Source organism: Corvus hawaiiensis, chromosome 7 (genome assembly GCF_020740725.1).
Source record: "Corvus hawaiiensis isolate bCorHaw1 chromosome 7, bCorHaw1.pri.cur, whole genome shotgun sequence".
NCBI lineage: Eukaryota > Metazoa > Chordata > Aves > Passeriformes > Corvidae > Corvus > Corvus hawaiiensis.
The window spans coordinates 21,492,796-21,507,472 of NC_063219.1; the positions used below are offsets into that span (position 1 = coordinate 21,492,796).

At 35.9% G+C, this 14,677-nt stretch overlaps 1 protein-coding gene and 1 long non-coding RNA gene across 10 annotated transcripts in view; one reads left to right on the forward strand and one right to left on the reverse strand.

Annotated features, from left to right (window-relative positions):
* LOC125328372 overlaps window positions 1–14,677 on the forward strand; it is a 185,467-nt gene that overhangs the window by 73,082 nt on the left and 97,708 nt on the right. The gene's annotated exons all lie outside the window — the stretch shown is intronic.
* B3GALT1 (beta-1,3-galactosyltransferase 1) overlaps window positions 1–14,677 on the reverse strand; it is a 187,289-nt gene that overhangs the window by 62,914 nt on the left and 109,698 nt on the right. Inside the window, exon 1 of one of the 9 annotated variants that reach the window (XM_048308912.1) lies at window positions 13,805–13,851. The exons of the other annotated variants lie outside the window; for them this stretch is intronic. The gene's annotated coding sequence lies outside the window, so the exon portion shown is untranslated. Of the gene's footprint in view, window positions 1–13,804; window positions 13,852–14,677 lie in introns of those variants that run through there. 9 annotated transcript variants of the gene reach the window in all.

A 14,677-nucleotide genomic window follows, 5' to 3' on the forward strand; every position in this document is an offset into this window, starting at 1 on the left:
AGTGCAATCCCACTCAGGGTTTTGCTCACTTAGCTCCCTTACTGACAATACTCCTATTTCTCACACTCTAGCGTTCCAGGATTTGTCCAGTTCTTGACTTAGGAACATCCTAACTAGATTTCTCATCTATTAAACAAAACAGGAAGTTGAGCAGAGACTTTGATGAAATTTCTGTATAAGTAATTTAACACTTTCTTCACATTATTGTTGTATACTGTTCTGTCAATCCCTGTTAATGGTGTTTACTCATTCAGGTTTTTTATAACTTTAGGTATTTTGGCCTTAAAAATATAATCTCTAAGCCCTGTAACACCTAAAAGTGCACTTTTAATTTACAACCAAAAGAGATTAAGACTTGCTCGTATACATGTTTAATTGAAGGATCTGTAAACCTAAGACAAATAACCTTGTAAATAGTGTGAGATTTTTAAGAATCACAAATTATGGTGACAATATGGTCTGTTACACCAAAAAAGTGACAGGATTTATAAATCCAAGGGAAGAGTTTCAGAGAAGTAAGAGAAAGAAGTACATACTTTGGGTGTCAGCAGAAATAGCTGATGCATTTCAGTTTGAATTTTATTCTCATTTAGCAAGCTATATGAGTAAAGATGTGTCTCTGGGTTGTTTTAAAATGTAAATGTGTCAACATTAAAAATAGATTATATAATATGAGCAGATGGAGGAAAAGACAACAAACAAATTCTCAATGCTGAGGTAAATCAACATGCCCTGAAGTGGTAACAATCAGATCTTTAGGGGTACTAGATCGCTTCTTGTGTATTTGTCCTTTTTTATTTCCTTTTTCAGAAGTTAGGCAAAATCCTATTAAGTTGGAGGCAAGAAGAGCTCAACTGCAGAATCACTTTTTAATTGCAAACATCATTGTGGCTGTTTTGGATATCAATTGAACTGATGGCATTCTTCAATATTACGAAAGGAGGCAATAACACTTTGCAATAACTTTGCAATATTGCAAAGCCTGGCAGCATATAGTATATTGTATAGTATCCGTATGGATGCAGTGCTCAGGTTTATCCTTAGAAATATATATCTGGAGGTTCTGATTCTTTAGATTTATCTGTGATACTAGGGTCTCATGGGCACTACCACACAAGCTTCTAGTCTGTGGAACTGAAATGTGAGATCATAATCTAAACAAAGAGAAAACACAAAACATAACTCAGTTTAGGGCTTTCTTTTGCTTTAATACTTTGATGACTAAGTCTTTGTATGTGTGTCTTTATGAGATCTAGCATTTGCTGTAGGCTTGTTTTGTGTAACAGCATGCTGTATCACTAATTATTATTCTTAGTGGGTTTTTCCCTTCCTATTTTTTGGAAGCTGTTTGAATGCCAAATAGTAGCAATCATCTGTCAAATAATAGATAGGAATCTGGGATTGTAATTAAATGTAGCTAAAGTACATGCACTTAAATACTAATTAAACCCACTGACTCTGAGGTCATAATCTTGAGTGATTATACCAGGCTCCAATCATGAACAGATCTTGTCAATATAAGATTTTTTCTTTCCTATTTTTTTTCTTGCATAGAAAATAACTAAGTCGCTCTCATTCAAAAGAGAATGCCTGTCTCAAAATTCTGACAGCATAAACAAAGCCTTTTGAAGGATTTGATCTTCCACCATTAGAATGCTATTCCAAATTGTTCTTGTGTTAGTTTGCAAAGTGTTTCATTAGTTTTGTGAGGATTTTTGTAATAACAGTAGGTTAGATCTAATACAGGAAACAAGGCTATATTTACAGTTCCCAGAACTTCTCATTGGAACAGTTTTCATTCTGTTGCTAGGAGCTTAGCCAAACTTTTAAAGTATTTGGGCTGAAATGTGTTGTATTATGATACTGACTTTAATTATGTGAGAACACTATTTTTCTCCAACTCTTTCCTTGCCTGCCTCATTCAGGTCACAAGATGGATAGTACTCATTTAACAGACAGTTAGCAAATATGTCATTTAAAGATGTGCTTCATTCAGTGTGTGGCCCCCTGGCTCACTGCAGCATTCAAATCTTTCTCTGAATATGACACTGTCGATTTCCTCATAAGACTGATGGGTTCCATCAAAATTACAAATGTTAGTGTCTCCCTTTTATAATACTCTTGTGAAATTAGTGTTTATTATTATTTCTGTTTTACAGCATGGTACTATGACACAATAATATATCCTCAAAGCAAAGACCAGTTTGTGTAACTAATGCAGAATAATCATTGCCTTCTTTCTCAAAGAACACAATTTTTAACATTTGTTCAGAGCTGGAGTTTTTAATAGTAGCAAGTCAAGTCACTTAACTTGTACTTATGAATTCTTAAAACTTCTGCAAACCTAAGCCTTTGTGTGCCAGACTGTGTGCTCAGAATACACAGCAGTTTTGACTGCACCAGTGTGCTTGGGTTCATGCAGGAAGCAGTGGCAGAATTTAAGCCAATTCAGTTCTCTGCTCTACTTTCTTTAGCATAAGACCTAGACCTTCTTTCATTCTGTAGCAAAGGAAAGTGGGATTACAAACATCAAGGTCATTCTCTACACAGCTGGCTTTCATCCTCTGAGTCGAGTTGAGTAAATGTCCCCACACTAAGGGTAAAGGAAGTCTCCCCTTTTCACGTGACACAGTGCTATAATCAGTCGTTTATTACAGCTAAATAAGATGGTGTTAGCAAAAACAAGTCAGCAAATCATACTGAACTGCACCCTGAAGCAGCTGTTTTACTAACAGTGTCTTTCAAACTATCATTCAGAATTTCTGCTATTTTTCAATTTTATGCAACTACTTAGTTTTATGAAACTTGGTGGTTTTGTTTTGTATTTATCCTTCGTCAGTTTTTGTATTAACATAACCATACCCTTCATAAATCATAGAATCATAGAATAGTTTGGGTTAAAATGGACCTGTAGTTTTAACCCCCCTCTATATATACGTAGATTAAAACCATTAAAAGTAAGCCTCCTTGCACATTTAGATAAACCCATTACCGAAGGTGAAAGAGAGGGAGAACCCTAATTACTCTTTCTCAGTAACAATTTTCATGAGGCTGCCTGAAGACTCTAATCAAATGGAGAGATTTTGTCCTGCTGAGCAGCTGTCAGTACAAAGGTTCTAAACTAATATTAAATGCCTTTCAGCAAAATATTGTGTACATCTAAATAAGAATTTTTATTTTCTGTACAATATTGTAATAAGAAGTATTTCTCTAGAAGTAATCTTTCATCAGCTGTGCTTGGAATTATTAAGTAGATTGCCAAAAGGAAAAAGAAAACATTTAGACAATGTAGTGTTGCAAGGTGACACACAATTATAGACATGCAGCGGTGTTAGCCAGTTAGATGTAATTAAGTTTTTTTAACTTCATGGAGCTTGCTTTAATGTTCAGGAAAGAAGACTGCAAAATTAAAAACATATAACTGGTTACAAAACTATTTTTATAACCCCAAGGAAAAATAACTCTGTCCTGGAAGATGAAAGTTCCAAATGTCTGGGATTCCTAATAAATAAAATACAATTCTTTTTTCTTCCAGTGAAGTATGCACATTAATTCTGTGTGTATTATTTGCTAGCAATTGGAAGTAAGCTTGGTAGAATTTTCTTTCTATAATCAGTGTCACTTATGTACATCTCTGTGGCAGTGCTATTGCAGGCTTACTAAAAGGTTTTTGAAGAACTGCTGACAGATACAGATTGTCCTGATGAACCTATCCTGGCAACACGCATAAAAACACACCTCAAGGAGGTTCAAATCACTGGACCACTGGAATTTATTTCAAAAGTAGCAGTTTTCACAGCTAACTCCTGTATTTCTAAAGGGAACCATAAATAGGACCAAAGGGAAGAATCACAGGATATGTATTTAGCTTTCAGTACTTCGTGTCCACTGCTTAATGACATGAACTGGTCAGCAAGGGCACCTTAAGAAGTTTGAGCTAATAGGCCATCAGGTACCTATAGTGTATAATGTATTTGGAAAGGAGATGTAAGCTCTGACATCTTGTGACCAAATATCTGTATTTGTACTAGAAATCCATTTTGGTTATTTTTCTTTTAGTTTAAAGGGCAACCGTATTAAAGTAATTTAAGCATTTTTCTTGATCTTATACAGGCACTCACTAAAGCTTTTTTTTTGCTTAAATAGTGAAAGTGAAGTGTTTCTTCATGGCATCTTGGAAATTCATTGCAGGATTCACTGGAATTCACTGTGTCTTAAAAAACGTGGTAGGAACATTAAACCCAATGACAGCACAATTTAAAGTGAAGTTGCTGTGGTGGTACCTTGCTATGGCTCAGGAGCTGACATCAAAATGAAGACACCTATGTTAGAAAAGAAGCTTCCTTAATGAGGCTGTAAAAATTTTGAATTTTCAGAAATTGCAGCAAAGGGCATGGAATAGTTTATAATGTAGCTTTCACTAGCAGCCTGTAGTTTCTTAACTGTGGCTAGCCCAATGACATGAAATGTATTCCAGTTCCCTCTGGGAATGCCTTGTGTGCTATTGTCTGAGGCTTCATCCACACCAAGCTAACACATAAGAAAGGGAAAATCTCAGCTCCTAAGATGAGAAGGAAGGAAAGGAAAAAGACCCAAAAATTGTCTACATGCAGTATACCTCTGAAGAGATAATAAAAAATGTAACCAGTGCATAGATTTCCAGCTGGAAAAAAGCATTAACTGTTTGGAGATGTGAAGAGTAATGATCCTAGAATAATCATTCATATTCTTGGGGGAGAGAGAATGGCTACAGAATATGTAAAATGTGTAAAATTAATACAACAATATCCCAAAATAGTTTGTGACAAAAAAAAAAAAAAAAAAAAAAATTCCAGCTTTTCCCTCCTGTTTTGTTTTTTTTTTTTTTCCTGGTTAAAATGCATTCTAATTACTGTATTTTGCCACTATTCTGAATCAGTATTGTGCTTCAAGTGCTTTTTCATTGTAAACCACTTTTCCAACTGCACCATTCCCATTTCGTAAACAAGAGTGGCACTAACACAAAGATTAAAGCACACTGGTAAGAGAATGTAACTAGCAATTCCATGAGAAAATGTGAGATCTGTCCTGGAAAGGAAGATATGGCTAAATTGTCTTAGTATCCACTAGTGGAAATGGAGCAAAATTTAGAAAACTTGTTTTTCATTTGTACATTTTTTAAGAGTTGTTTCCCAAAGAGAAAAATTCTGAATGATTTCTTTGGAATCCAGTGGAACTATTAATTCTAGAAATCACTGAATTTTGAATCAGATCATCGCTAGTATTAATAGTATTACTGCCTTTGAGTTCAGATTAAGTTAACCATTGAGGGGTGAGTCCATGTCAAATTCATCCCTCTGCAGAAAGGTTTTTGTGAGTATCATTTTAATATTATTTCAGTTCTAATTCTTAATGCTACAGTCCTGAGCAGTAATTTGATGTGTTTTGCTGGGTGGCTGTGTGCAGCTAGGCAAATCTTTTACCCCTCTCAAATTTGTGAAGGAGCTCTGCAACACTACTGCCTTTTAACAGTGGCAGGTCTCTTGTATTCATTGCACATCTCTCAATACCTGGTGTTTACCTTAAAGTCCCAGCTGCTAAATTCAGGTTTTAAAAAAGTTCTTGGGTGCTTCAGACTGCAAGAAGGCTGAAGATATGAGCCAAGTCTTAAAAATCTGTAATAAATCCAGAAAAACAAAGTGAAAAGGCTTTAAGTTCTTGGCATGTGATGGGAATCTCTACAAACCCTTGGAGGTCAGTTATGTGAAAACTCTAGGGCTCTGGAAGAGGTGTGTGATATGTGCATTCTATGCTTACATTTTGTATATTTCCCTTTTCCATCATCTTCTTCCCACTAAAACCCTAGCAGTTTTAGACTCACCCTGCAATGATGTAGCAATTAAACAAATGATTGCTATATTGCTTCAAGCAGTGCTTGGAACACTTGGAAAAACTGGATACAAGGAACATGCAAGAAAAAAAAGGCATCTGCTTTTGTTACTACAGTGTTCCTTATTTTGACTATGAGGAGAAGAATGAGATCTTGTTCCGTCATTTGAGCAGGTCAATAATTGAGATTGTACTTTTATTGGTAGGCTTAGTTGGTCCTGAAGAAAAAATAACCCCTAATATTTGTACAGATTTTAAAATTCATTTATTTCATGCTGTTTGCTTTTTATGGATGTTTTAGCAAAGAAACTTTACAGGAGTGTTCACAGAATAATACAATTTAAGTTCATACTGGAGAGGAGGCTATTTGCAGAATTCATACTGGTTATAAGAATAATGTTCATGCAAACAGTGAACAAAGTCTAATACATGGCTTAATTAGTTTCACAGACTAAATTTTGAATAATAAACATTCACAATGGGATTGAGCTACAAAAGAGGAACTGTTTGCAGAAATTATTCAGCAAATAGTTGTAATGAATAATAAATATGAGAAAATTGTGATCCACTCATAGACGTTTCATCAGTAAGTAAAAAAGGAAAAAAAATCTCAAGTAAATTATAAATGGCAAGTAAATTATTAATAATTTCCACAAATTTACTGTTGAGCTCATGTGCTGACTTTGGAATCACTCATAGTAGGTATGTGATTTCTTCTCACTGGTTTTGTTATTTTAACATGACAGGTTCTGAGTTCAAAATGCAGATACTGCTCACAAGAGTAATAAACTCTAGTAAATCATAAATCCTAAGCATCATACTGCTCTAAAGGCGTTGATATAAAATAAATGAAAGGCCGTATTTGCCTTCAAACATATAAAAGCGCTGGTTGACTGTGCTGGACTACTTATATATCTGAAGGTAAGCATATCCCCAAGTGTTTGCTGGATCCTGGGTTGGATTGCACACAGGTAGCTGGGACAAACTGCATAGACACAGCTAGTGAATGAGAAGAGCGTGGCCCAAGTTCTCATTTTTGAAGTGCCACATATAGTGAGGTACCAATTTCTGCTCGTAACAGCTGCATATTTCACTGCGCTTTAACAAGAGGGGTTTACAGCTCCCATTTTCACAGAATCTCACAATAGTTGAGGTTGGAAGGGATCTCTGGAGGCAAACTCAGGGCCACCTAGAGCTGTTTGCCCCTGACCATGTCCAGACTGGTTTTGGCTGTCCTACTTCCAGTGCACTTGGGCTTTCATGCCAAAGGGGTAAATGCTGCTGCTGGATTACCATCCTTGGTGGGTCCCTAACCATCATAAGTGGTTATATCCTACTTACATGCTGCTGAGTGAATATGGTGATATTTATTGGTTGAAGGTCATTGCAGGGAAAATGGAACTTTAGCATTATAGGAAGCTTCTTTAGGCTTTCTTGGCTTTTAATTAGTTACCTGTAAATGCAATGAGTACACACCTGTGGCACAATGATTTCCATTGTTTACAAAGTTTTTGTGAGAAATCATTCTGAAAATTAGGAATATATATATTAATATTTATTACACTAAAATACACTTTTAAGCAAAAAGTAGAATTATTCCATTACTCGAGTCACACACTGCACATAAGTAAATAAAAATGATGTTTTTTCCATGGCAATATTTATCAGTAGAATTTCTGAAATGTCTTACTGGAATAAACTATCCAGGAATTGGAGTTCTACAAAAATTAATGAATAGTAAAATAACATTCCTTGGGAAATTCACAGGACTTATAGTTTGTGAATCCATTAATTCATCTGTGATTATCAATAACTGGTAGATTTTTGTGCTTTTCTCACATTTTTATATGCAATAAAGCCAAAATGCAGTTTTGAGAGGATATTTCTTCCCACAAGGACATATGCTGGTTTTATAAATGACTGTATTACTTTCAGATCCCAGTTTGTATACCACTGAGAGTAAAATGTATTATTAACCATACATCTATATGACACATTTAGAGAGAATGATAAATGGTAGTTTACCACATGTCTTTGAGAACTACTTTTTTCTCAACTTCCAGAAGCATTTATTCCATTCCAGTCCCTGAAAAGATTTTTGGAAAGGTTTACTTTCTCATGCTTTTTTTATCTTCCTATTTTTAAGATCATTTAGATTTCTGGATTAATGTGTACCATTAATGTCTAAGCTTTGGGTTTCATGTCTCTACAGTGTTTAAGAAGAAAATAGCAGTACTACTTGAGATCTTACTGTGCATTCGTACTGCTGCTATGCCTGTGAATGTCATGGTAGGGCTGGATGAATTTGGTGTTTAATAGAAAGGATGCATGTTGTTATTAGTGAACTAGAATTCTATCACTGAAAAAACTGTTACATTATTTTTCATCTCTTGCAATGGACTGTGATCAAAATTCCTTTCTTCTAATGGAAAATCTTGTGCCTGAAAACCTAGTACATGTAATGTTCATTATGAGACTAGGTTCTGAAATATACATAGAATGTGTGAACGGGAAACTGTAAACTCTGCTTTTAAACATGTATGACCAGAAAAAAAAAAAAGGGCTTCAATTTAATCTATTCCTGGACCCATTCCACTGTTAGTGAGCACGAGAAGCAATCACCTCTTCTGACTGCAACAAAGAATGAGATAAAAGCTTTTCAATTCTGGGTAACAGAAACTGATGTCTAGAGTGCCTGGCAAGTTTTATCTTCTTATCTACTAATTCCCAAACGGTAACCTTCTCACTGTTGAATTATAACATACCTACACTGAACAGAAAGAAGGTGGATGAACTTTACACCTTTTTTGCCTCAGTCCCCAAATATATCTGTTGGTGGTTTTTCAGAAAATCTTAAGATAACATCTTAAATTTCCAGCACTGATCTTTGCAGTTAGAGAACTGTTTCAATTTATGCTTTGAGACAGTCATCCTTGCTTCTGAAAAAATGGAAGAGTTTACCCACCTTTTCAGATAAAAGTAAGCATTACTTAAGGTGAGGAGTAACACAGTTTCCAATATAGAAGACCAGAATGCCAAGTTATATTGAATTGTAAAGTTATAGAAAAACTGTATGTAATTTTGGATATTGTTTCATTACCTATTACCTGTGTTTCTATTATTATGTCTCTGCACATAAGACCCTAATAGCAGGTATTTGCTAAGTGAAATGCTGGTGCTGCTCCCAATGTTATTTAGCTATTTTAGCCAATGAAACTGTAATAATGTGTGTCGATTTTAAGTTTGGAAAAGGTTTCCAGTGGACTAATTCAACTTAAATCTAGCCTGACGGATGATGTGAGAAATCAGTGAAGAACTTCTTTCATTTTGGAAGTATTATACATTAGGCATTTTTAATTGCAAAGTTGTGACATTTCAGTTATTCAGTCTTATGCTTGAACCGCGGTGTGAAGAGATGGTAAATGGAAGACCTGAACGTTTCAGATTGGGCTGGCTAAGTGAGTAAATGTGCTGACAGAAAACCAGGGAAACTTCCTTGTGAGAAGCTGGTTCTCTTAGCTTCCACTGAAGATCTGCTTTTGAATTCTGCTATAATTTTATTGAAATCATTCAGTTCTCTACATAATGGTCTGATTTTGACAAATTGGCAAATTCTCATTAAAATCCCCCAACTTCTGGTGCTCTTTCTCTTTTCTTTCTTTGATACATGGCTATGGGACAGCATGGTCTAGAGGTAGTGCTGCTTTCCACTACCTCTGCTGTAAGCAGGAGTAAATATTTAGGTGGTAGTTGTTTTCATCAGTGCACACCTGACAAGACTTTTTCTTTTTAAACAATTGTCAGAAATACATATTCTTAATATATACTGAAAAGTATAAAATTGCCAGCCAGACAAGGTGTCAATTTGATGAATAATATATGGGATATATTTGACATGTTTTCAAGGTCCCATTAAAAGGAAAAACACTGGACTTCATCGTATATTATATTTACTGTTATGGTTATGTCCTTATGTATTTGATCTGATAATTTAATAGCATATATAATGGAAGTTTTTGGGAACATTTTTCATCCTAACATAATCAATTTTCAGTCTAGCTCTTCATGAATGGCTGCATTAGATTCCTGCTGTTCAGACTATTGAGAAAAGCCAGAGAAGGAATTGTCTCGATACCAGCCTTTAATTCTGAACCATGTACACAGGACGGAACAGGATGAGGGTTTAGTTATCCTTTTCAAATAGTTTTGTAATGCAGACCTGATCTCAAAAGGTTACTGTTGTAAGTTTCTCACTCTTGCATCTCTCTGCTTTAATTTAAGACATTTCCACTGGGATGCAGCAGTCAGCTTTCCTCATTTGATATTTACTTTATTTCCTCTGTGATTTAAACCTGCCTACATGTCAATTTTCTCACCTCTTTAGAAAATTCAGTGATTGCTTTTTCCCTTCCACTACAATGTCTTGTTTCTAGGGTTTTTATTTTTTTCTCTTGTATAAGTTGTCATGTTTCTAGTGAACTTCTTGGAAGTTTCTTTGCTTCTTTAGTTATTAAAAATCTTGTCAAAGTTTGAAAGTAGGACTGACTTGTCACAGTTCTTGTGTGCTGAGAGGTTAGTCAATGCTGAAATGATATTCACCGTAAACACTCAGATTTCCTTTTTAATGCATAGCTGGAGAATGTTAAATAAATGAGAGACATTAGAGTTGCAGTAAATAATACAGTAGCATTAAAATAACCTAAAATGAAGTATAGGCTTCTTTTGTGTTTTCTTGCTGTAAGAGAGAGTTAGCTATTCTAAGATTCCTATGGAACAGTTAATAATGTTGTTAATCAAACTGCGTCTGAATACTTTCTTAAACAGAGCTACATACACTGGCTGTGATTTACAATGGGTTTTGTTGTTGCCTTCAGGGTTGGTGCATTGCAGTTGCTGAAAATTATTCAATATCTAGCAGTTGGCTCATGATACATTTTTTGTCTTACTTTGCTTAAGTTGTCTAATTTGCATTCTTTTAGAACTGAAATTTTTCTATTTTACAGTTTCAAAAATTTCCAGTTGATAAGGAAGTGCTTACAGAAGTGTAGGTGACAGAACTGCTGACTTCTGGATGCTTTTGCCTTCTGGCCTTTATATTTATCAGTGCACGAATGATTTTTAAGACCTAGTTTTACTCATTGGTTCTTACTGAGAAGTAAGTTAAAAGGTACTGCCATAGCCAGTGGAACTTAGTAATAAATACTAGTTTTGTTTTGGTGCTGCTGTTATGCTCTTCTGCTGGCTGGATGTCATAATTTCACATCTGATTTATATATTTCAGCATCAGAGTCTGTTTCCTCTCCCTTTATGAATGTATTTCAACATGGGATTTGGGCAGAAGTGTGTTCTGACTTTGTCAACCTTTTGCACTGGGTGTTATCTCTCTGAAATGGCCTTGCAAACTTAGATCCTCTACATTTAAGAGAGGGGGACACGTAGAAGAGGTCTTCTGGAGATATACAAGTGCCCAAGAGATCACTTGAGCTGTGGAGTCACATTGCTGACCAAAATGTACTGTCACCAGTGCTTCAACTAGTAGGCTGCTGATAAAGATCAACAGGTGAATTGTTGTCAGTGGAGGAGAAAGGTTCCTGGTAATCTTTATCAATCACCAAACTCGGAAGAAGTGGGGGGATAGACTGCTGTTTCATGACTGTTGATAACATTTTTGTGCTAGTCAGTGCAAGTTCCATTTCATTATGAAGAGAATCAAGGTAAGAATTCTTGTTCTACATTAGCTGTACAGGATTTAGTGGAATCCAGACCATTTATCTCCTCTTACAGCTGAAGTGAAGTCCCCAGGGCTGTGGAGATGAGCCTTTCTTCTCTACTGCTGAAGGATGGGCCACAACCACATCAGTTTTTTGGGGGGTGGCTGGAAGGGTTTTGTTTTGTGTTTTTCCTTTGTGGTTTTTTTTTTTCTTAATCTCAACACTTATTTATCTATCAAAACAGCTTTATGCATTAAGATGCTTGTGAAAACATTTCACAGCAATTCTCTGTGGGCTTCCACACCTCCTGTAGTTTTTGCCTCCCCTACATATAGGTCCTTGCCTTATTTATTATTGGTTAAATAATTAAAACTGCCTGTACCAAAATCCTTCATTGTTGCAAACTGCTGCATGTCATGGTGATGGATTGCTAAACAAATGTTTTCAGTCGTGTAGTAATAATTTTAAAAATTACAAATGGGCATTAAATGAATAGCTAGCAAAGTAAAAGGATTGTACAGTCAAAGGTCAGAATAATTGTGGTGCTGTGAGTACTTTTCAAAAGGTTAACTCATCCATTTTAACTTCAGTGGCATTTTGGTGGCCTTTTAGAGAAGCAAGCAGGTCTGTACCAGTGCAAGATTAAAATATGCCTGACTTGGATTTTAGAATACTTTGGAAGAAGATCATGAAGGAATTTTTATATTCAGATTTCCATGTAATTTAACAGCAGTGTCCCTACATATTTCTGAAATTCATTTAACTTTCTTGGCAAGCTTTTCGTGGAAAAGGGAGAAATTATAATTTTCATAATTGTGACTTGAGATTTATTTTCTAGTCAAGGTCAGGCCTTCTGTTCTTTAGGAAACAGGTTTTGGTCTGACAGATGCTAAATCTTGTAATTATGATAAAAATCATTAACTGATTGCTCAGCTGGTGCTCCTGATCCTTAAGGAAGCTATTGAGATACATTTTTAAAAATAAAACCACATGAGTAGGTAATCTCAAGCTGGATAATTAAAAATGTTTGTAGGTGCTTCTGTTTTGGCATCAAATTATAAGCAAATTATAATATGAAACAATATATACATTCTAAGAGATCTTAAAAGTGTACAGATATATCTGTTTATAAAGAACAAATGAAGCAACAGGAGCAAGAAAAGTAAGCCCCTCCAAATATATATGTTCTTGTTTCCAGAAGAACAGATGAATTAGGCTTCTACAGACACACAACTCCTGGTCTGGACTGTAGGCAGGCATGAAGAATCTTTATTGTTAAGATAGAAATAATTATAGCAGTTGTGTTGACACTTTTCCTTACTAGGGATATCTTGTTAAAAGGAACAAGTACTGCACCCAGCTGCAGATTTCAATTAGGCCTGAAGGAGAGCAAGACAGTTTTCTGGGGTCACAGAATTTCTTTAATCTTGCCGTAGTCTTGGATGATATTTAAGGACCTTTCTAAATTGTCTTTCTGAGCTGTACTCATTATTTGTGTAATTCTACTTGTGGTCTGCTTTAATGTTGCTGATATTGCATGGGTTGGAATGGATTAGCACTGATTACACATTAAATTCAGTATGCATGTCACAATATCAGCAGCAAATAAACTTCAATGCTTGCTGAGACATTTTAATTAGAATTTTGTGTATCATTAAGAACATCTTTGCTTTTGGTCCTGTTTTTCCTAGCTGATATTATTTCTGCCTCATGTGTCACTAGAGACCCAAAATTGGAATATGTTTTCCTGGAAATATGTTACACTTATATATTCTTAAGGCATTTATTGAAAGACGGGTCTTATTCTTTGGATGGATGCTCTATCCACACTGCATGGCAAGAAAAGGCAGTGAGTGCAGCCTGTATAAATCTGCTGTGTTAGATGCTCTCTGATCTCATTTGGCCCCCTCCCTGGCCTGACAATGAATGAAGTTACAGACCATTGGGAAGCTGAGAATGATATGAGCTCTTCTGTGTGTCTGATGACCTTCCCCCCATATCCAGCTAGGATTTCAGGGACTTGAGTTTGCCTGGGATATAAGCATGAGTGCAGCATAGAAGCTTCAGCAAACATAAAAAGTATTCTTTGCTGCTAAGCCAATGAATAAGTGAAAATCCTTTACAAGCACCATGGAACAGGAAATGTGCAAGGAGCCTCTTGACTCAGGACATGTTGGTCTTTCTAGATGGGTGGGGTCTGTTTTATCTAAGTAGCTGTAGCTTACCAAGTTCATCTCCATGAGATGGTGCTGGTGGTGTCCAATCAGCAAATAGTGAGTCAGGCCCATATATCTTGGACAGGAACAAAGTGTAAGATAGATATATGATTCTTGAATTTCATATGCTTGCAGTGTTAGCAAGCAAACTCTCATTTGAATGCTGTCTTTTCTGTGTTGTGCTTCACATTCAATTAGTGTGTCCCTGACTTTAACCCAGTGCTATATTCAGACTATCCATTAAAATGCATGTGCAAATAAATATAGCTAACTATAGCATAATGCAGGGTTCTGTGAATTGCAGTTATGGCAGCAGAACAAGAGAAGACTTGTTGAAGGACACTGATTGAGTGAGAAATGAGAATTGAGAGTGGGTGCTATTAAAGGTGATTAGGATTAAAAGAAGAGTTACTTCTATAAATGAAAGACTCTGATTGGGCTGCAGGGGCTTCTATCTGTGGTGTACAGTACAAAGCATCCACACAACCCTGGCAGGATATCATGCCCAACTCAGCTTTAGGAAGCGCTGCCTTACCCACATGAGATTGACATCTTAATCAGTTACAATGTTGTAATGAATGTGACATCCAGCTTCCCAACACTTCATGATTCATCCCTTACTCAGGTTCATTATCCAGCTATTTTCCTTGCATTTCCTCTTTGTTCTACCATCATCACAAACCCAGCACACTGTAAAGCATACTTCATTTGCCCTTCCTCATGTTTCACCACCAGTTTTTATTTCCAGGTGTGCTGCTGTCTGTCCTGTCCTTTTTTCTGACCTGTCATGACAGGACAGTTTCCATAATGTTTTCCTCTCTCCCTTGTTATTGAAGCTTCTTTTTCTTGTTGTTCTCACTTGTGTCCTCTCTGACTTCTTGA